This window comes from Cnephaeus nilssonii (assembly GCF_951640355.1).
Source record: "Cnephaeus nilssonii genome assembly, chromosome: 5".
NCBI classification, from domain to species: Eukaryota; Metazoa; Chordata; class Mammalia; order Chiroptera; family Vespertilionidae; genus Cnephaeus; species Cnephaeus nilssonii.
In genome coordinates, this window is record NC_137076.1 from 98100458 (window position 1) to 98123496 (window position 23039).

A 23039-nucleotide genomic window follows, 5' to 3' on the forward strand; every position below is an offset into this window, starting at 1 on the left:
AATAGAGATTTTAAAATCTACTTTTAATGATCCATATGTTAATATCATTTTCCACACGCAGGTGGGCCCTAGAATGATTCTGCCTTTCTTTAATATAATTTCAACCATTCTGCTAGAGCAGTGGTTTTCAACTGGTGTGCCACAGAAGTTTTAAAACATGCAATACCTAACTGACCTTTTTTCCCTTAGATTGTCAAATGAAAAATTGACAATAGCCAATACAACAATAGCTGTTCAGTGTGAATGAATAAAATTATACCTATTTTTTTTGTCAGATCAGCAAAATATATATATATATATTTGGTGTGTTGCAGAATTTTAGTAATTAGTTTATGTGTGCCAGGAGATGAAAAAGATTGAAAATCACGGTACTAGAGCATCTTAGGTCCTCCACCTCCTTCCTCTGAAATGCCGTGTTTTACTTGAATGGATCCCTCATACAAAACTCTGTACACTCATAAAATAGTTAAATCAACTGCAAACAAAAGAAAAGTGCATAAAAGCAATTCAAAGTGTCATTGAGAATTTTGAAAAAACAATTGTAGAACAGCACGAAAGCATTTGCAAAATCTTCCTCTGCAAATTAACACTACATCAAAATAAAGAAGGCCATACTAGCACTAGCTAATTTTTTTTATTTTTAAAAGTATTTTTATGACCTTTGAGGGAAAGCCTATATACAGCTATTTCATCCACTTTCTGTCTGAAATAGAGTTTCCTTGCTGGACAAATGAACTGATATATATAGGTTTAATTTATGACTTGAGATACATTGTGGAAGATATTTGGAGCATGAGTTATGGGTGATTGCAGAACCCTGATAAAGTAAGACCTAGCCCCTGAAGACGTTTTTGTAAGTTAAAATAATGTATACACAGGGGATAAGGAGTATGTGCAAACTTTGACAAGAATGCATGGAAGGCTAACTAACTTTTTATTTTTATTTTTTAAAAAAATACATTTTATTGATTTTTTACAGAGAGGAGGGGAGAGGGATAGAGAGTTAGAAACATTGATGAGAGAGAAACATCGATCAGCTGCCTCCTGCACACCCCCTACTGGGGATGTGCCCGCAAGCAAGGTACATGCCCTTGATCGGAATCGAACCTGGGACCTTTCAGTCCACAGGCTGATGCTCTATCCACTGAGCCAAACCGGTTTTGGCCTAACTAACTTTTTAAGTAAGTCCTAGTGGAAGGTGCCATCTGCCATTTGTATTCGCCAACCTCATTGGATTAGAAGCTACTTAAAGATAAACACCTTAATTGGTCCTCTTGCTGGAAAAATATCCTTGGGTGAGAATTAACAACAACAAAAAATAAAAAAAATAAAACAACATATACTGATGGTAAAAAGAAAAAGTAAATACAATATATCCCCATGCTCATCTATTATCACCCCTAGATGGAACTACTGTTAACAATCTTATTAATTTAAATTCAGGTCATTTAAACAATACACTGAATAAGCTCAAAAATACATAGTTATTTTGTAAAATAATACTTTATTTCTCTTCCTTAGTGTGTATGTGTGTAGATATACAAATTTAATACATAAATGGAATTTTATAGTAGTGACATTAATATCCTGATAGAATTAAGTGGCCATGTCCTAACTGGTTTGGCTCAGTGGATAGAGCATCGGCCTGCAGACTGAAAGGTCCCAGGTTCAATTCCGGTCAAGGGCATGTACCTTGGTTGCAGGCACATCCCAAGTAGGAGGTGTGCAGGAGGCAGCTGATCGATGTTTCTCTCCCATCAATGTTTCTGACTCTCTATCCCTCTCCCTTCCTCTCTGTAAAAAAATCAATAAATATAAAAAAAGTTTAAAAAAAATTAAGTGATTATTCTTACAGAGTGAAAAAGACAAAAATGCTAATATGGGGGACACAAAGGAGAATTAGCAGACCTTATCTACATATATAAAAGCCTAAGGGACCAGAGAGGAGGGAGCCTGATTCTGGGGTGCGTTATCCAAGAACCACCCTCTCGTAATCTGGGACCCCTCGGGGGATGTTGAAGATCTGGTTTTGGCCCGATCCCTGCAGGCCAGGCCGAGGGGCCCCCACTGGTGCACGAATCTATTCACTGGGCCTCTAGTCTATAATAATAAAAGCGTAATATGCTAATTAGACTGGATGTACTTCCAGAAGACCTTCTGGATGAAGCAGGGGCTGCAAGGAAAGTTTGGGTCCCAGGTGCCTGCTGGCGGCTGGAGGGAAGCCCAGGTCCTGGGTGCTAGAGGGAAGCTGGTGCCAGCAGCCAGGGGAAGGAAGGCCTACTCTTGCACAAATTTCATGCATTGGTCCTCTAGTATACCTATAAAGAAGAAAAGAAAGAGGGAGCATCTGGACAAAAATTAAAATAATTTCTTTTCAGTGTACTTGATTATGAGTTATATCAACTCCTCAGTAAATAAGAATTCAAAATGCATGTTACACCCGGATGGTGTGGCTCAGTGGTTGAGCATCTTACCCATGAACCAAGAGGTCACTGGTTCGAATCCCAGTCAGGGCATATGTCAGGGTTGTGGCTCGAACCCCCCCAGTAGGGGCGTGCAGGAGGCAGCCAATTGATGTTTCTCTCTCATTGATGTTTCTATCTCTCCATCACTTTCCTTTCCTCTCTCTCTCAAAATCAATAAAAACATATTTTAAATGCATCTCATAACTCTATTGGGTTTATCTATATTTTGTACACTATACTACACATTTAATACTGTGAATTTAGTCATTCTCAGTCTTATCTTCTACAAGTTGAATGATTCTTTAACATATGATCAGATTAAGAAAATCCCACCTAATAATTACTGCCAATATTTTGATTCCTAGTGTGTCACAATCTAGGAAAGTCTCACTTGTCACAGAATGTTGCCCTCACAGAGATTATTTTTATCTGAATACGCTCACATCATAGTTATGCCAGTATTTCTTCTATGAGTATTCTGTGGATATTGTCCTCAGGATATTAGTAGAGGAGCTATGGGGGAAAATGTTTTATGTGAAAATAAGTGAGACATATGAGTGAAGCCAAGTTTGTAGTAGTTCAAGGATTCTGAACCTCAATAAGAGACTAATGGTCATTATGCATGCCAAAGCGAGATATAAGATGCTCAGTTTTCCCAGTGAATTTCTTCCAGGAGCTTTATTTTTAGCAGTGGACCAGTCTTCTAGAACTAGTATTCAATAAAATCCAATTTGGGAAATTATGTTTTAGTTTATTGTGAAACACATTGAGTTATTAAGTTTGGGGTGATCAGTTGGAGAGTATCCTGGAAAAATTCAAACTGAGACAAATTTTTAAAGGAGGTAAGGAAAGCCCAGTAACTTCTACATTTTCAAATATGTTTATCTTGTAGTTTTAAGAATTAATAGTATATTAGGACACCATTAGCTTTTCCTTTCATGATTTATCTGGAGACAGACAGCCAGAAGTTATAAAACTCCAAAGGTAACTTTGCAGGAATGCTACTGATCTCCATTGTATAACAGTTACATCTACCTTTGTGAACCACAATGTCCTTTGTATAATTGTCTTAATTTTTACTCCATTGTAAATAGGGCTTTTTCTTCTTTTTCAAGTTTATATTAGCTTCAAGGAAAAAAATCACAGCCTGAGGTTAGCTGCTTGAATCCATTCTGTACATCAGTATCAGAAAACATTCATATTTTCAACATATGTATAGAATCAGATACCCTTTTAAATATTTTGAACCTTTTTTATTTGGTAGTTAACCTCCTACCAGTGTTTGCTAGTAGAGATGTTTACACCTTTGTCAGTAATTACTCAGAAAGGGGAGAGACTCTCAATGGGCAGCAAATTATCTAGAATAGAAACACATTGTCATTGGCATCAAATAAATATGTTGCAATGGACAGTATTGATTTTTGCTTCATGAATTGCTTTGGACAATTTATCAAGTATAAAGTGGTCAGAAATATGGGTTCATTTGACTGCTACATTATAAAAATTAAATGTATTCCTTTCTCAAGTAAAGTCATGAAGCTCACTGTTTAGTTCAGTTAAATTCTAGACTAATGAAAATGGCATCAGAAAAGAGAAAGATTCAGTTCATTCATTTTGATAGTAAATAAATGCATGGATATTGGAAAACAGTGTTGATTTTATCATGTTATACTATTTTTTTTATTGTATAAAGCTAATCAAGACACATTTATTTAGTAAATGATTTAATGTATGTAAGGCATTTACCAAAATTTCTTATGCCATACTATTCTATACCTTTACCCTCTTCCTGAAAAACAAGAATAAACTCTTAAAACATCAATTTACAAATATAAAAACAAGTGCCTATAATGCCAGGAAATCATTATTTGAATGAAGAGAAAACAATGATACTAGTAATAAACTTCAGAAGCCATCATCTATTGAGCATCTCCTATGTATTAAAAATTATTTCACAGTAACCTCCATAATTCACATCTGTTGTCCAGGAATCTATTTTTACCTCAAGCCAAGGTGAGGGGTGAGCCACATTTGCATAATATAAGGGTTAAAATGTAAGGTGGATGGTTTCCTCAAGAGAAAACCATCTACTGCCAAAATAAGTGCATTAAATACTTAGCCAAAAAAATCTTGATTTTATAACTTCAAACCTTTAAAAAGGAATCACCAGCACTTTATTTAACAGAAATTTTAAACTTTACCCTTCTTTAACTGGTAATGGTTTGGGATATTTGTTTAATGTCTCATCTTGAATTCTCAGCTACTTCTCTCTCACCCTTTTACTAGTCCCTTATTTTATGCCTACCGTTATATGTAGGTATTTGTTAATATTGTATCCTCTGCCCATTGTCCACTGTCTCCCCCCCCCTTTTTTTATTTTATTTTTTTATTAATCCTCACCTGAGGATATCTTTCCATTGATTTTTAGAGAGAGAGACATCGATTGGTTACCTCCTGTATGCAGCCCACCAGGGCCGGGGACCTGCAACCTAGGTACATGCCCTAGACCAGAATCAAACCCGGGACCCTTCAGTCAGAGGGCCACTGAGCCAAACTGGCTAGGGCTCTTTTTCCCTTAGCCATTCGGGGCAGTCAGATTGTTGTTGATTATGATAGGGAGAGTGGACTCAATTTTACAACAGCTTTCAAAATAATAGCAGTAAATGTTCTCTCTAATTCTAACCGCTTAGGGACATTTTTGGCCATTGTCCTGGCATGATGCCCGGTACTGAATCTTTCCCAGAACTTTCTGAGAATGGACAAATATCATCCATTGAAACTGAAATGTTTGAGGAAAATTTAGACCATAAGGAAATTTGGGTTATTACTTAAATTTATAGATCTACCTACTAATTTTTCACCCAAGAGATTTTCTGATCCCTTACTCAGAATATAAATTAATATTGATCATTAGCAAATAGATGTTTTTCTCTTTCAAAAACAAGGTAGAAAAAACCAAGTCTTAAATGGTTCCTACCTATCTACAGGTTTTCAAAGAGCCTTATTTATATTACTAAGTGAGATTGTTACTATTCATTTATTTTCTCTTGACACATATTCATGCAACATCCTATATAATAAAAACCTAATATGCTAAGTGTCGACCAGTCACTATGACCCACACTGACCACCAGGGGGCAGACACTCTGACTGGTAGGTTAGGGGTCTGGCCAATCAAGACTGGGCGAGACAGGCCCGACACGCCCTGGAGCCCTCTCGAAGTCCCTCCCTGGCCAGCCAAACTCCCATGGTCCCTCCCCAGCCTGCTGGCCCCTATCAGCCCCGATCGCCCCAATCAGCTCTGATCAGGACTGAGCACGACAGGCAGGATATGCCCTGGAACCCTCCCGTGGTCCCTTCCTGGCCTTAATCGTGCACAGGTGGGGTCCCTTGGCCTGGCCTGTGCCCTCTCGAAATCCTGGATCCCTTGGGTGGTGTTGGAGACCCAGTTTCAGCCTGATCCCCACAGGCCAGGCTGAGGGACCCCACCATTGCACAAATCCATGCATCAGGCCTCTAGTGTTTATTATAAAATTCAGTGAAAATAAGTGATAAATAAGAAAAACTGGAGATTTATTTTGGAAGCCCATTGTAATTTAATACAGTCATGCTATTTTGATATTAAGTTGTTTTGTTTTACTAAACAACTGAAAATTGAGATGTCCAGAAGAAAGTACATGTTTATATAAATTTGTAATCTATACTAATAATAGAGGAATATACAAATTGTTCAGGAACGACTGAACAGCAGGCTGCGTGGGGCAACCAGGTCGGCAGGGGGGTTAGTGAGGGATGACCAAATGACTGAACAGCAGGCTCTGTGGGGAAGCTAGGCCGACAGCGGGGGCAGTTGGGGGCGACCAGGCCAGCAGGGCGGGAGGGGGGGGTGCAGGTGAGGGCTACCAAGCCAGCATTGGGGGCAGTTAGGTGTGATCTGGCTGGCAGGCAGAGGCGGTTATGGGTGATCATGCTGGCAGGGAGGGCAGTTGGTGGTGATCAGGCAGGCAGGCAGGTGAGCAATTAGGACCCAGCAGTCCAGGATTGTGAGAAGGATGTCTGACTACTGGTTTAGGCCTGATCCCAAGGATCAGGCCTAAACCAGCAGTCAGACATCCCCTGAGGGGTCCCGGATTGGAGACAGTGTAGGCTGGGCTGAGGGGACCCCCCCGTGCACAAATTTCATGCACCAGGCCTCTAGTACATATATAAAATACTTGAAGCAAATCAAATTTTAAAATATTAAGGACTTTTCACATCAACAGCAATACAATTTTAATGGCATATTAAAGTTTGAAATTCACAAATACAAGGAAATACTTTTTAAAACTTCAAGAATTTTAATAAAATAGTGTGTGGAAGAAGAGAAAAATAAGTACTGAGTTACATTCTTTGAATAAAGAGTACTAAAGGTTAGCACTTCTTTGCATGCCTAATAGAACCAGTCATCACCAGAAAACATTCTAGCTACATATTCTTGTAGTCACTCCATTTTATGTAGGCAATGTCATTTTGATCTCTTGGAGTTTATAGTTAAAGACAGGTAACAATGCAGAGGAATATGAGTTAATTGTTGAATATTTAGGATGGCATTTTGTATCTCAATGTGCATTCCCTAAGGCAGAAGGTGTGCATTTGATAAGAGTGAGTTTCTCAGTTCAGTAATTTGTTGCTACTCATTGTTTCTGTTTTATTCAGGTGCTTGCAATTATTTCTCAAATTTTATAGTAGAAATACTATAAAATGTTTTCAATCACTATATCACTGATGACAAAGTAACAGAAACAAACTGAGGTTTGTCTGTAAACAGACATTCAGCCTATAATTTCTTCAGTAGGTCTTGGTGCTAGAGAGTTCACTTGGCTTTTATCTCGGGTCTTTAAAAGATTTGGCCTTCTGGACTGCCATTCCTAAAGATGTTACTTAATGTGCTTAATATTACAAATCAGGTAAGGGGATAAATACTTCATTTTAGTTCCAACCAGCACTGCGCTATATTTTGTTTTCTCCTAATAACAGAGCTAACAAATCAAATTTCACCTTTACCAAATGACTTTAAAAATGAACAGGAAGCATGTAAGATATTGAATGGTTGATTAAGCCATAAATATTATTCATGTAATGTTGGAACTGTTCATGGTACATCATTCACCTGGATATAAGAAAAAAACCAAAACTTTTCTCTGTGTACAATTATTTGAGACAGCATAGGGTTGAATGAACACTTGGTCTCACACTGTATAATATTCCTCATCTTATTTTATACCTATGATGAATTTTAAGTAAATACTTAAATATTTTTTACAACTGATATGATATAAAAGTTCACAAATAAATGAGAGAAAAACCATCCTACATAGTAAAAGGGTAATATGCAAATAGATGGAATGGCAGAACAACCAACAAACCAAACATAGCGTAATATGCTTTGGATATGCTAAGGCTGCTCAGCCGCTTGCTATGATGTACACTGACCACCAGGGGGCAGATGCTCTGGTAGGTGAGCTTGCTGCTGGGGTCTGGCCTATCGGGACTGAGCGAGATGGGCCAGACACGCCCTGGAGCCCTCCCGTGGTCCCGCCCTGGCCTGATCATGCACCATTGGGGTCCCTCAGCCTGGCCTGCGCCCTCTCGAAATCCAGGACCCCTCAGGGGATGTTGGAGAGCCAGTTTCAGCCCAATCCCACAGGCCACTCCCCTTGATAGGGCACAAGACACTGGGGAAATGGCTGGTGAGCACTGCTGTGGCAGTGCAAGCCTCTCCCGATTGGGACTGTTTGGGCACGAGCCCGTGGTAGGCACAGTGGGGCCGGGATGAGTGGGAGTGGCAGGTAGGAGCTGCAAGCGGCATTGGACTGCGGGTTTTGGCCCAATCCCTGCAGGCCACCCAGAGGGACCCCACCCGTGCACGAATTTGTGCACCAGGCCTCTAGTAAAATTATAATGAATTAAGATAAGCTACTCAGAGGTTGTTGTGGAGGGAAAAATTGGGCCATAAGAAAAACAAGTAGTGTGGTACAATTTTCAAGAAACATATTTTTCAGAATTTTACTTCTAAATGGTGCTCTGACTTTTGAAAGTTTTCTTGGTTGATTTTGGCTGTAATCAGAGAAAATTCTCCTTATTGTGGTAAACAACAGTTGCTATCTTTTGAACATCTACCATATGCTGACTACTGGAATGCTAAGACTATCCTCAGCCATGATAAATACCTTTTACCTTTTCATCATTGTCTTCAGACTATCTTTAGAACCCTTTGTGTGTATAAGTTTAATCAATCAAAAAATATATATCCCTATGGTGAACATAGATTTGGGGTGGATCCTTCTTCTAAGGAGTAGAAACATAATTGTTCCTATTTCTGTTGCCTATTTGAACACTATTTCAATATGAGAAAGCTACCTGGATATATGGCCAATAATTTCTTTTTTTGTGAAGAACAATGTGTATGCTTTTTATTACTTTAAATTGTGTATTATTTCTTACGCAGAATTTTCTCTTTTTTATTTATCCTTAATATATCTTTGTGAAGCAGTGATGACATTATTATGAGTACTCATCATTATATTTTCAAAATAAATTACTCTGAAAAAATGTTCCAGGAACTTTGTAAAGAATCACTTCCTATTTTAAACCTAAGTGAGCAGTGATTATCTTCCCATAGGTAACCCCTTTTCTCACCATTATTAGAAGCAGAACTTGAAGACAACCACAAAACAGATTCAATTCCACAGTGCATTAAAAAAATAAATATTTTACTGACCTATCAAAGGGAGATGTCTCCATGAGACAAAACTTCATAAAATCCTCTTTAAACCTCTGTGTTACCCACCCACCACCCAGAGATCCTTTGCCCCCAAACCATTTCATCTCCCACCTCCTTACCTGGTGCAGAGGGTCGGTGCAGGGACAGAGAAGAAGGGGTGGGAGACGTTCTCACTCCTTGCACCAAAAGAAATTACTCCATAGACACAGAGTTTGGTGTTCTGTAACTTGAGTCTCATTTACAGTGATGCGATCATGGGTTCAAATCCCATTCTCGGGACTTGTTAGTAGTAGTACATTTGGAAAGTTTTAATCGCTGTGAGTCTCATTTTTTATTTAAGTTGTAAAAGTGGAATTTAATTTTTTACCTTAGAAGATCACTGTGAAGGTTAAATGAGATGAGACAACAGTCTCCCTTTTAGAATGTAGTGAGTAGACTTTGTTTATATCCTGATTCTTCTTGAGAAGTTTGTTGTGTCCCTTTTCTATCCCTCTCTGTTCTCAGTGAGTAGATGTTTTTATATCATGAGCAGATTTTCCAAAGTCTCAGTGAGTGCTGACTGCATAAAACACTCAACACAGATATAAAACGCTTATTCATACCGTGTGGAACCAGGCAACTGTTTAAGAGCCATAGCACTATGAAGGTGATTTTTTTAAAACTTGTCACTTTTAATCCATCAAGTTAAGTGACTATAATGCACTAGTTATTCTGCAAAGGTTTTTGGAAAACTTAGAGGTTTTAATATGTTATAATTTTATTAAATACAAGATAAAGTTTAAAGCAAGTGATTCATCATCCTGCTCCTGTCTTTTCTTTCTTTTCACTTTTACACTTCTCCTAATAGACATTTCCTCTTTTCGCTTTTTGTTTTTTGTTTGTTTGATTTTTGTTAGCATTCCCTCCCACTTATTTAAATCAAAGGTCTACTTCCTCTCTTAGTCCTGGCAATTGGGTGATCCAAATCTCATTAGTGTCTCCAAACTGGTATTGTATTTCAAGCTGCCATTCAGACAGTTACATTACAGAAGCCATACTGGTTGATTCAGGGATGACGTGTGCTCAAAGAGGAGTGAGTGATACAACAGTTGTACTGCTAGAAAAGGAGGCAGCCTGTTGAGTCTGGCTTCTTTTCCTTAGTATAATGCTTTATTCATGCTCTTGAACCTGAGGAGGTGATAGCAAGCTGGAGAGACACTCTGGCAACCTTGCTGCTATGGAATGAAGACAAAGGAAACAGAGTTAAACAATGAAAGAAAGTAAATTTCAACCCCAGGGACATTACTTAAAGTCTCCTGCATCAAGCTATGCATGTGGCTGCCATTTGACTTACTTATGTGAGCCAGTGAATTTCTCTTTGTTTTTCTTTAAGTCAATTTTAGTTGGATTTTATAACTCAAGATGTAAGCATTCTTAACTGATACTTCCTTATCTCTACTTTTATTTTGTAAATAGTGATTTCTAACTTATCCTTTTCTATTTTTTAAATTATTTCCCATAGGTACCATTTATCTTCCTCTTAGTTACTTCACAGTTTAAGTAAAATTATAAAAATGGCCTCACATGAGCAAACATTTTTATAATCATTTATTTATGATGTCTTTTATCACTTGAGATGTCACTTGCCCTTTATAGCTGATGTCCCTTCAAAGCCTTTAATTAATTTCTATCATGCATCTCAGGGTCCCGGCATGGCACCATGCATCCCATGTGCATTAAAAGTATTAATTGGAAATAATGATAATGATCAACCTCATGAAACATTTTTGCCTCTGTCCCTGTTCACCTAGCAAGCTGGGAACATGAAAGATGGGCAGAGAACTAGTCACCAGGATGAATGAACAGGGACAATGTCTAATTCTATATATTTTAAATCACATCTATTACAGTTAGAACTCAATTTAAATTAGTAACATTAAGAGCAGAATTGGCAGTTGCCTTGTGAGATAAGTCAGTGGGTTCTATCCTAATAGGCAATGAACTTTTAGGTCCTGACAGCCATATTTTTATTTGCTCCTTTTCCCTCCTCTGGCTTTTTCATAAAAATGCTGAGGAATTCTTTAAAAATACCCTAGAATAAACCACCATTCCCCATTCCTTCAGGTCTTTCAAAAGCAGATCACATATTGCATTCTCTTCCAGGGCATTTCATGTGGATTTGTAAAGCCATTTTCATATAACCTTGGCCAGTCATCTTTATTTTTATTCTGAGGCACTTCTCCTCTCTCTGAGATACTGCTTCACTTGCAGAAATGTGGGCTGGGAAGGAGCCAACCGTGAGAGTGAATGTGCGTGGACTGGACATAGAATACAAACCTTCCCAGGATCAGACTGAGGGCTCAGAGTGGGGATCAGCTAAATCCTTTGTTTCTCCTTTTTCTCTTTCAGTCTTGACAACATATAAAAATGTGCGTTGGAGATAAAAGTGGTTGCAGAGCTTGCCTTCTCCTTACGGGGTGTCAGGAGGAGATCAGGGAGGTGACACATAGTCTTTGGAGAGTCTTAAATTGTACTTTGAATTTTAATTTCCACACTCCTTTTTCTTCGGCCAGTTGTGCTGATGTAAACTACTTAGCATAATTAAGATTTCTTCTCCACTGTACTCTATGTAACCAAAATTATTCTTGTTTTAAAAAAATCATGTAAATATATGGATAGAAAAAAGACTGGGATAAAATATGCCAAATGACATATTTTGTTTCTCAGAGTGCTAAGCTAGGTGATTGTCATGTTCTAAAATGCACTTTCTACTTTGCCAAATGTCTATATTTAATAAGCATAGATTGATTTTTCATAATAATCAAATTTTAAGTAAATATAAAATACATTTTTTACCTAATTCTCAATACTTTTTCTTCTGCAGCCAAAGATTCTAAATAAATGTGCCATCAAGTTAAAGAGGATATTTCCCTGAATGAACTGTAAGAGGAGTACAGAGAGAAAGTATTCTGTTTAAATCACAAAAGACATTGGCACCTGCTAAGGCTATGATGTAAATTTTCTTTAGTTAGACTAAATAACCTTTTTTCTTATCAAGTGAAGGTGATGGGCTATTTATTTTTGTACAAGAGGCAGAGAAAGAGTGGTCATAGAAATAGTGTAAGGATTTTGGAGCTTCCTCAAAGTGAAGGGATGTGACCTCACTCTCTAGGTGTCAGAGACTTGGAAGCCAGGCAATGCAAAGGTCTTCGATTTCATTTCCCAAGAAAATGGGGAATGGAGACTCCACCCACTTCCTTTTGAATTGAAATGCACACAGGAGAAAATAACATGTGATCCTTGGCTACTAAGAAGAGGGGGGAAAGCAAAAGCAGAATTCAAATGAAGTGATTTTCTCGTTCGGTTTATCCTTTAAAAAATAAGGAGGTAGGTACTTCCTTTCTGCAGTGAATTTTAAAATGTAGTAATTCAATGCAGTCTGATTAACATGCAGAGGCATGATATACAATTGATATAAATGTCTTTAAACTGCTTTGCTAAGGTGACTTCTAGTGAATCCTGCCCTTGCTGGAGAACACAGTTGAAGTCTCCATTGGTTGAAGCTATGCTGGGATAACAAGGCCCCTTTATTTGGCTTCACCAATGTGATATGATAGAATATTTTATTATTATTTTTTGTTGGTTAACCCCACAGAAGTAAATATCACATCCTGAAAACTTTATATTCCCAGAAAAGCAAACAGGAATTTTATTTGAAGGTTCTATTTTTTTAAAAAAAACCTTTGCCATATATAAAGGCTTTGATAAGTTTTGTTTTAAGGTTTAAAGAAAAAATGACTCCCAGCTTCATGGTTTCAAAAAATGGAATCTAAGCCAATGAAAGTGAGAAAGATCTTTTAATGATAGTAATATATAACAGTGAGGCCATCTGATTGAAAAAAGATCCTTTTCATTTAGCATAAGATGTATTGCCACTCTACTTTAATCCTTTGGATACACATACAAAGTTACTATGAGATTCTTTAGACATATGTAAGCCTACTTCTTATGTTTTTAAGTTCTTGTTACTACAGTAATGAACTTCAAATACATCAAATAAAAAAGATCAGTCACAAGCTTACACACTTAGAAGTTTCTCTGCTAGGCGCACAGACTGGACTTGTAGGGACACTTTATTACAGGTCTGCAGGGGTAATCTCCTCTGAAATAGGATGAAATATTGGAATCTTTCTTTCATGTGTTAAGGTAAAGGAAGAATTTTAGTGAACTAAGTAGTAAGTAACTATTCCCCACTGGTCACTGAATTTAAACATTCCTATGCTTGTGGTCCTGGCCACTTTGAACTTTCAGTTTCTTAAAAATTGAATGTATTTGCATATTAAGCCATAAAAATGTGTTTGCATTGCTCCCAAGGAAAAAAGGACCATCCCATACTAAACAACAGGTCTTTAAAAGAACTAATAGTGACAATGAAGAGCTATTATTAATTAGGAATGGTCTGATTTTATTTTTTGCTTTTTCTGAAAACCACATTAATGATCAATTATGCTATTAATTTTCATGATATTAAAAAAATAATCAGGTTACTTAAAGTAGCCATTATACTCAGTTCTGATTCTGTTGTAGAAGATAAATCACCTTGCTTTGTGATACAGAACATTTTTACCTTATGAATATTAATTATTAGCAAGGAATGAGAAATGTAGGAAAGGTGAAAATATTTCCATTTGAGCTTTTAAAGGATATCTATTGAGTCTTCCTCCTTTTTATTCTGTGACCCATCAATCAGGAAATGTGATTATAATTCAGAAAGAATTATACACTTAACTATATACTTAAATAAGAGGTTTGACTGGGTTGCTGGCTTTGAGGTTCAAGTAGTATTTACAAAATCAAAAATCATGAGACAGAGAGAACAAGGTTACCATCCGGGCAGCACTGAGAGACTCTGACAAGTGCCCAAGGGGAGTTAAAATGGTTAAGGTTACCCAAGTTAAGCAGCATCTCATAGAACCTTCTATCTTGAGCATTACTTCTATTTATAAGAATGGGCTAATTCATTTATGTCAAATGTGGCTTTTGGGTATTCAAATTTCTAATGTCACCAAAATTATCTGAGGAACAGCTCTGATGGGTCAATCATTGCAGATGGTAAGTGCTTTGTTAATGATATAGAAATTTAGAAACAACTGTAGAATGTCTTGCCTCAGGAGAAATTTCTCTTCCTGTTTGAGAGCTGCTTCCCACTACTGAATTAATTTTGTGTTTATGAACAGATAACAATCTCTGCCACGTGGTAGAAATAACTCACTCCTTGCTCAAATATGCAAGTGTAAATAAGCAAAGAATATCACAAATAAACAATGCCATTCCTTTTAAAATAATGCACTGTGTGTAATTAGGAGTATGCAATTACAACAGTGTACAGCTCTCAGTGTAACAATTACGTTTTCAGTAAAATGTAATTTGTTCCAATGTAAATGTTTTTCCTCAATTCAGAAGATTCCCTTGAGTTTTTTCAATAAGCACATTTCTGCAAATAAAAGCAGTTGTTCACTATGTTCCAATATACAAATCAAAGCTAGATTATAATAGGCTACCAAAATTTTCCAAGCTTTGAGGTTTCAGTATTATCTTGAAATAAAGTGGGGGTGATCACTTTGGAAAGGATCCTATCTAATAAAAGGGTAATATGCACATTAACTGTCACTCTGTCACAAAGATGGCAGCACCCATGGCCACAAGGTGGTGGTGCCCAGTCCTCTCAGCCCCATCGGAGTCCCCCAGTCCCGGGGGAGCGGCCGCTGAGAGCGGGCAGCGTGAGCGGCCTGGCGGAATGCCGCAGAGGGCCTCTGGGCAGTGGGCACGGAGCGGCAGGGGGAAGGGGGGTGGGGGGAGGAGCGCTTGCGTCATTGCCCCAGTGACGAGGCAAGTGTTCCACGCCTGGTCATGGATGGGCCTCTGGCCAGGCTGGGGCGTGGATGGGCCTCTGGACCGTGGAGAGCCTCTGGGCAGCAGACACGGAGCGGCCAGGCCCCGCAGAGAGCTACTGGCGCATGGATTCGTGTGCAGGGCTACGAATTGACATATAGGAATGCTTTGCTGCTCCTTCCATAAAGAGGTGGATTCTGGGCTGTCCTTGTAACTTGCTTTGACCTCCCTGGTGTAAATGATGCTGTTTGACTAATGAGGCTAGGTTTTAAGAGACCTTGGCATGTGGCTCTGAGACTGCCATGTAAAGAAGCCAGACTAGCTTGAGGAGGAGGAGGGGCAGGTGGAGAACTGAGGTCCCCCCATGACAGTCGAAACTATCTGCCAGGCATATGAGTGAGGCCTCTTTGTCTCCTAGCCTTGCTGAACCCACCTAAATCCAGCCAACTGAGTCAGACCAGGTGGCCTGTGTAGATTAACATTCCAGCCAACAATTGAGACAAATAACTAATTATTATTGTTTTAACTTCTAAATTTTAGAGTGGTTTTGTGTAGCAAAGAACAATGAAAATAGTTCTAATGTTCTCCTGTCATAGTGTTTGGTGCTAGCATTTAACTAATTTTGTTTCCTAGTTATTTAGGCAACTTGTAAAGTTTATTCTACTGATGAAGTTGTGAGAACACCATAGCATATTTTGTTGTTAATCCTCACTGGAGGATATTTTTCCATTGATTTTTAGAGTGGAAGAGAGGGAGAGAGAAACATCGATGTGAGAGAGACCCATTGATTGGTTGCTTCCAGTACATGCCCTGAAAGCAGGGCCAGAGATTGAGCCTGCAACCAAGGTATATTCCCTTAAACTGAACTGAACCAGGGACTCTTCAGTCTGCAGGCCAATGCTCTATCCACTGGGAGAAACTGGCTAGGGCACCATTGCATATCTAATAGAGAGCAAAATGAGAAAAACAGAATCCTAGTATGATAACATTTAAAATATATTAAAGATTCAAAAGAATCTAGTCCAATTGATTAAAAAATGTTTTTCTTGGATTATGATATGGAGAAGATAAGAATGTTCTTCAGGGCTATTCCAGTGGTTATGATGGAGAGGAATGGTGTAGATTTCTCATGCTTGCTTCAACCATACCAGTTCCAATTTTGTTTATTGTATTCCCATGTGCAAAAATATTTTCCTAAAAAATAAAAGGAAAAATAACCAATGAAGACTAACCCTCACATTTTCCATAGGGATATATTAAGGTCCAGAATGAAGTAATCAATGTAAAAATTTATCTTCAAATTATGAAAAAATGCTCCATCATAAAGATGTTAACTTGTCTATTACACCATGCATGGAAGCTAGATGTCAGAATCCTTAATGACATGGTTTCTATTTACTTCTCTAGGCTCCTGCCTATCTCAGCCTCAAGAGTATTTGAATATGTCTTTCCCCCAACTCAATTGTGATGCCCTTTTATCATGCACAAGTTTCTTTTTCTCCCACCTTCCTGACTTGAAACATGATATATTAGTACTAGAGGCCTGGTGCACGAAATTCGTGCACAGAGGGGGGGTTGTCCCTCAGCCCAGCCCGTACCCTCTCCAATCTGGGACCCCTCAAGGGATGTCCGACTGCCCATTTAGGCCCGATCCCTGGGATTGGGCCTAAACGGGTAGTCAGACATCCCTCTCACAATCCAGGACTGCTGGCTCCCAACTGCTTGCCTGCCTGCCTTCCTGATTGCCCCTAACTGCTTCTGCCTGCCAGCCTGATCACCCCCTAACGACTCTGCTGCCAGCCTGTTCGCCCCCAACTTCCCTCCTCTGCTGGCCTGGTCACCCCTAACTGCTCTCTCCTGCTGGGTTGATCACCTCTAACTGCCCTCCCTTGCAGGCCTGATCCTTCTCAACTGCCCTGGTCCTTCTCAACTGCAGGCTGGGTGCCTCCCAACTGCCCTCTCCTGCTGGCCATCTTGTGGTGGCCATCTTGTGTCCACATGGGGGCAGGATCTTTGACCACATGGGGACAGCTATATTGTGTGTTGCAGTGATGATCAATCTGCATAGTACTCTTTTATTAGATAGGATAGAGGCCTGGTACAGGGGTGGGGGGCAGCTGGTTTGCCCTGAAGGGTGTCCCTGATCAGGGTGGGGTTCCCTTGGGGCATGGGGCGGCCTGAGCGAGTGGCCTGTGGTGGTTTGCAGGCTGGCCACGCCCCCTGGCAACCCAAGGGGAGGCCCTGGTATCTGGAATTTATTTTCCTTTTACAATTGAAACTTTGTAGCCTGGAGCAGAGCCAAGCCTGGGGCTCCCTCCGAGGCCCGCAGCCATTTGTGTTGGGGTTATAATTGAAACTTTGTTGCCTTAAGCGGGTGGGCCCGGCCAGGGTGTGCGGAAAGCTTTGCTTCCCCTGTTGCCAGCGGCAACCCTGGCCTGCTCTCTCAAGCTCCATTCTGCCGCCATTTGTTTGAATTTGTTTACCTTCTATAATTGAAACTTTGTAGCTTGAGTGGAGGCTTAGGCCTGTCAAGGGCAGGCAGAAAGCTTGGCTTCCTCTGTTACCTAGGAAACCTTGCTCTCTGTGGCTGTAGCCATCTTGGTTTGGGTTAATTTGCATACTGGCTCTGATGGGATGGTGGGCGTGGCTTGTGGGTGTGTCAGAGGTATGGTCAATTTGCATATTTGTCTATTATTAGATTATTAGATAGGATTATTAGATAGGATTGCTAAACACTGCCTGCATTGTTTCTATCAGAAAACCTTCTCAGGATTGTCCCTCTTCATCAACCCAAGGCTGTGTTTGGTTGATGTCCTCTTTGATATATCCATGGACTTTTCTTAGTGTCACAGATAGGAAGGCCTACAGGGTGTAGTAGCCTAGTGTTTGCTTTTCATCTTATCAAAGACTGAAAGATTTGGGAGCAAGAAACCTGGCATAAGCAGAAGATGTGTAACAAAAATGGATGGAATAAATGGACAGATGAATGAAATTTCTAATTGAACAAGTAGGCTTTCATTTACCAAATTTATCAAATAAAAGGTTAGATACAAACTAGTAATGTTAATGTTGGGATACGAGTGAGATGGAAACACATTGTGTATGGCCTTTTAAACCAAGTATAATTGGAAGACTTGAGAAGATTTTAAGCAGGGAAGGATATGAAGAAGTATATCTTCAGAAAGATTTTGTAGGTTTCTCTGTAGACTAAAGATTCCAGAAGGTACAAAATTAGATGTCTCAATGCACAGGTCTCTCAGACATGTTTGTGTCCTGAGCAAGGAAATCCTATGTTGAATCATAGCTATCTAGCTTGTTATAACCTCAAGGGGAGAAATATGGATGTCTTCTCATGCCTCCATACTGCTGATGTCACTCATTGATAGGTGCCATTTTAAAATGAGATGAGTAATTAAGATTTACTGCTCCTTATTTATTTATTTATTTATTTATTTATTTATTTATTTATTTATTTACTAGAGGCACAGTGCACGAAATTTGTGCAAGGAGCTTGGTCCCCGCCACTGTGGCAGCTGCCTTGGCCCCCGCCACCATGGTGGCTGCCTTTGCCTCAGCCCTCGCCCACCCTTGGGGCCACATGCCTCTGTCTTGGCCCCCACCGCTGCGGCTTCATCCAGAAGGTCATCCAGAAGGATGTCTGGTCTAATTAGCATATTACACTTTTATTATTATAGATTTATTTATTTATTTAATTCTTGCAGTGTGAACCTCATATTATATAAAGGATTCATATGGCCTTTCTGGCATTCAAAATATATCTCTGCGTTTATTACTACGTTATCCTGATTGAACTGTAGGTAGTACCTGTATAATTCTGGTTTCAACTTATTTGTTGTAATAGCTTTCCCATGATGACTCGTATGAACTGCCAAGTGTAATAATAGCTTTTCCCTATTCTGGAATCTCTCCCTCTCTCATTCTAGTCTGATAATTTTTCTAATAATGGCTGTTCATATGTTTTAAAAAAATTCCCCACTTAAAGCTTTTTTTCTCTTCATTTACTACTGTTGAGCATTTTTAGATATACTGGTTTCTTTAGTAGCTCCCTTATTTATTTTCACATTTGAAATGCTATCTAGCTAATGCATATATAAGCTAAGAAAGGTTGGGAAAATATATTTTATTTATTCAACTGTATAACAGAACTGACTTAATTTGTTCTAATAAGTATTTCTTCACTGTTTTAGCAATATTTTCAATGCATCTGACAACACTATTTGCAAACAAAATAATGTATTTTTAATTTATTAACAAGTTGTTTGCCACACACTGTCTCAGTCATTTTTTACAGCATCAGAAAGAATTAGTCCTTCCTCAAGGGTGTATATAAGGAAAGCACTTCAAAAGAGAATCTAAATTCTTACTTTAAAAATACCTTGCTAATTGTGATGGCTTTATTTTGGCATTATTACTCATATCACAAGGCAGTATATCTACACATAAAGCACATTTCATCTGCATTTCAAATGACCCCTAGATAATTCCAAACATTTTACCTATTTCTTATTAGATATGATGATATTTTTGAATGTAGTACTGTGGTTAAGAAAAATTTGTGTGTAATGAAGAATAGAGAAAATGTTAGCTTGGCCATGCTCTTAGTGCCTACTGGGCCTACAATTATGAATGTTATCTTAAATTTATGGTTTTTATGCAGAATCTTTTTAAATCACATAATCAGTTTAGGGATGTTAGTTTGTTTTTAACTTCAGAGTATAATTCATAAGTCCACCTAGCATAGCTCACCTCATCTTCTGTTTCACGATGCTGAATGTGAACAGAGAAGTGAGGGTGTTTCAGCCATTCTTCTTTACAACACATAACACATGATGGTCTGCTTTATAGATCCAGTAAGGGACCAGTGTCACTCCATATTTTCAACATCTGTAAAACCTACTTCTTTTTAGTTTTTAGATTATATCCTCTAATATTTTATTTGCACATTCTGTGGTGCCTTAGTCTGTTCTGGCTGCTATGCTTATGAACCACAGAAATTTATTTCTTAGAGTTCTGGAAGCTGGGAAATCTAAGGTCAACATGCCAGCATTGTATTCTGGTGAAGGCCCTCTTCCTGGTTCTCTCATGTATTTCCAAAATAGTTTTTTTTTAAAATAGAGCTTAAATAATATGCTAGTATTAAATAACAATTTATTTATGGACTTTGTTTCATCAACTAGTAGTTCACCAGCAGAGAAATTTTGTAATTCTCCCGATAGCTCTGAACTGACCCACTTATATTTTGAAACTTCCAAATATTTAGCTCTTTTGATTCAGTTATAAGAACTCATGTCCCCTCTGTATGGATGGCTCCTTTACTAAATTGTTCGTTCATTTCCATGGCACTAACTGATGCTGTCTTTCAGGTGAAAGTTTGCTCTTGTGCCATTTTAATGTTAAACTGAAATTAGGGAAGAGGGTCAGTTGTAGGGCTTCATCATAAGTTCCATACAAAAGATGATACCTAAATATATCATCTAGAAACTTCCCAAATTGTCCATCATATAATGATGGACACACCTTGATGAGAACTTGCTGCTTCTGGTGGTGGGATTTTAGCCTCTGAACAATAAACATGAGAACAGTAAAAGGTACTCCCTAAATTGTCCATAATGTATTGATGGGTACACCCTAACAAGAGCTTGCTTTTGGTGGTGGGATTTTAGCATCTGAACAATAAGCATGAGAACAGTGAAAGGTACACCATCAAAAATCCCACACACTCAGCAAATGTTATTAAGTGAGAGTTAGTGATTGTCCTTATTAAGGGTTTGTTTGGGTCTTATAGACTTCTAAAAGCAAAGCATATTTCTCTTTATAATTTTTTTTTTCCTGGAAGACAAATTCTCAGCACAGTGGATTCTCATCAGGTGGCCTGAGCATGAACTCCCCAGTGGGTTTTCAATAGCTATTTATTTTAAGAACAGAGCCTGTTTACAATTGAGGACAAGACTATATAAATGGATTATTTTATGGTTGTTTATACATTTTACCCGTTTATATAAAATGAGGATGACCTTATATATAATGTCCCCAAATGGGACACTTTCAACAGTAAAAGCATATGCTATTATAATCAAAGTGGGACAAGAGGCATAGACCAGGATAGTCCCAGGCAGAGCTGGATATCTGATCATCCTATCTTAACTGTGTGATGGTCAGCAAGACGCAGGCAGCGAATCCCAAGCTTTTCTCAAAAGTGGTCCCCCAACCTGACTATATCAGAATCCCTGGACTGGTTTTTAAAAATGCTGACATCCTGGCCTTACTTCCTAGGTGATTAGATTGTCCATGTTTTTGATACCATTGTAATTAGTTAATAATAGGAAAGGAGGCCCTGGTCTGTTTGGTTCAGTGGTTAGAGCGTCGGCCCAAGGACCTAAGGGTTTGATTCCTGGTCAAGGACAAGCGTGCGGGAGGCAACCAATTGATGTGTCTCTCTCACATTGATGTTTCTTTTTCTCTCTCTGCCTTTCCTCCTCCCTTCCACTCTCTATAGAAATCAATGGGGGAAAATAATAGGAAAGGAGTAAAGGGGGAATCCAGACATTATAGACATGTCCTGTGGGCAGCTTCACCAGGAAGCTGCAGCTTTTCACTCCCCATGGAACCACCAGCCTATTCCCTGCAAAATTCTGAGGAAGGGGACTCATCTGCATGCCCAGTAAAGTTGGAGTAACATAGGGAAGGTACTTGCCTGTCAGTCAAATCTGGGGACAGACATGGTTGGCTAGGATAGGCGTGGCCACTGAAAGTCCATGAAAATTTGGGAATACTTAGTCCCCTAAACAAAGTAGTTCACTCTATTGTTGCTTCCCCCTCTTGACTCTTAGCTTAGGGGGCTCTTTGGCTCCTACTTTCTTGCATTCGCCTCTTTGGCCCACAGCCCTGTGGACCCCACACATAATGGACTGATGGACTGCAGCGGGGAAACACAAGCTAAGCTAGCTTGATGCTAGACTGGATACTGCTCCAACATGGAAAGGAAACTCTAGACACTGGCTGTGATTTTAGCTGTACTGAAGCCCCAGCTATACTTCTATGACTGTACTATGGAAAATGGAACTTTGGAAACCCGGGGGTGTAATTCCATGGAAATAAAGCTTTCTACTGTACCTCATCCTCCCGTGGGGGCCTCTGGAAATTCTTATTCCAGTAGTACCCCAGGACCCCCACCCAATTCCATGAGCAACTGAGGGAAATGAGGCGCTCCCCTGTTCCATGACATTTTTAGGACCCTGGGTGATTCTGATAGTAATCAACTCAAAATAAGTGTAGGATACTTCCTTCTGAAATCCCTCTACATTTGTAGCTCACATATGTACACTTAATCTATTCATGCTCTATATTTTTTCAAATCTATAGTGCCTATTTTCTACATTTTGACATCTTGAAAATAACGATACTTCTTACGATCTATGGCCTCTCAAAATCAGATTATAATTTATTGCTTATACATTCATGGACTTGTTTTTTTCCCTGGAGACATAACTGGATAATTGTGTTGATATTTTAGTGAATAAATTATTGGAAGATCAAATGAAGAAAGAATATGAGACCTAGTTGTTGATTGAGAATTTTCTATTGACACCTTTAGATACAAGTAAGAAAATAGAAGCATCAAATTTTGTATAATGGGTGTCAGCAAGTTTGAAAAAAAGTTTCCTGGAGGCAATCCTGAGGGGAGGGGGGGACTCTTATAAAAATATTTCATTATGGTTACTTTGTTCACATAGAATATGTGGACAAACTCAGGCACTGATGATGCTGAGTTGAGGAATGATTCTGAATCATTGAAAACAGGCTGAAGAAGTTTAAGAATTTTTAAAAAACAATTATTTACCTTAAATTTTCATTTTTATGTAAAAGAAAGCTATGATAAAAATCTAAGTATAGATAAGTCTAAAGAGTTCTCTCACTTA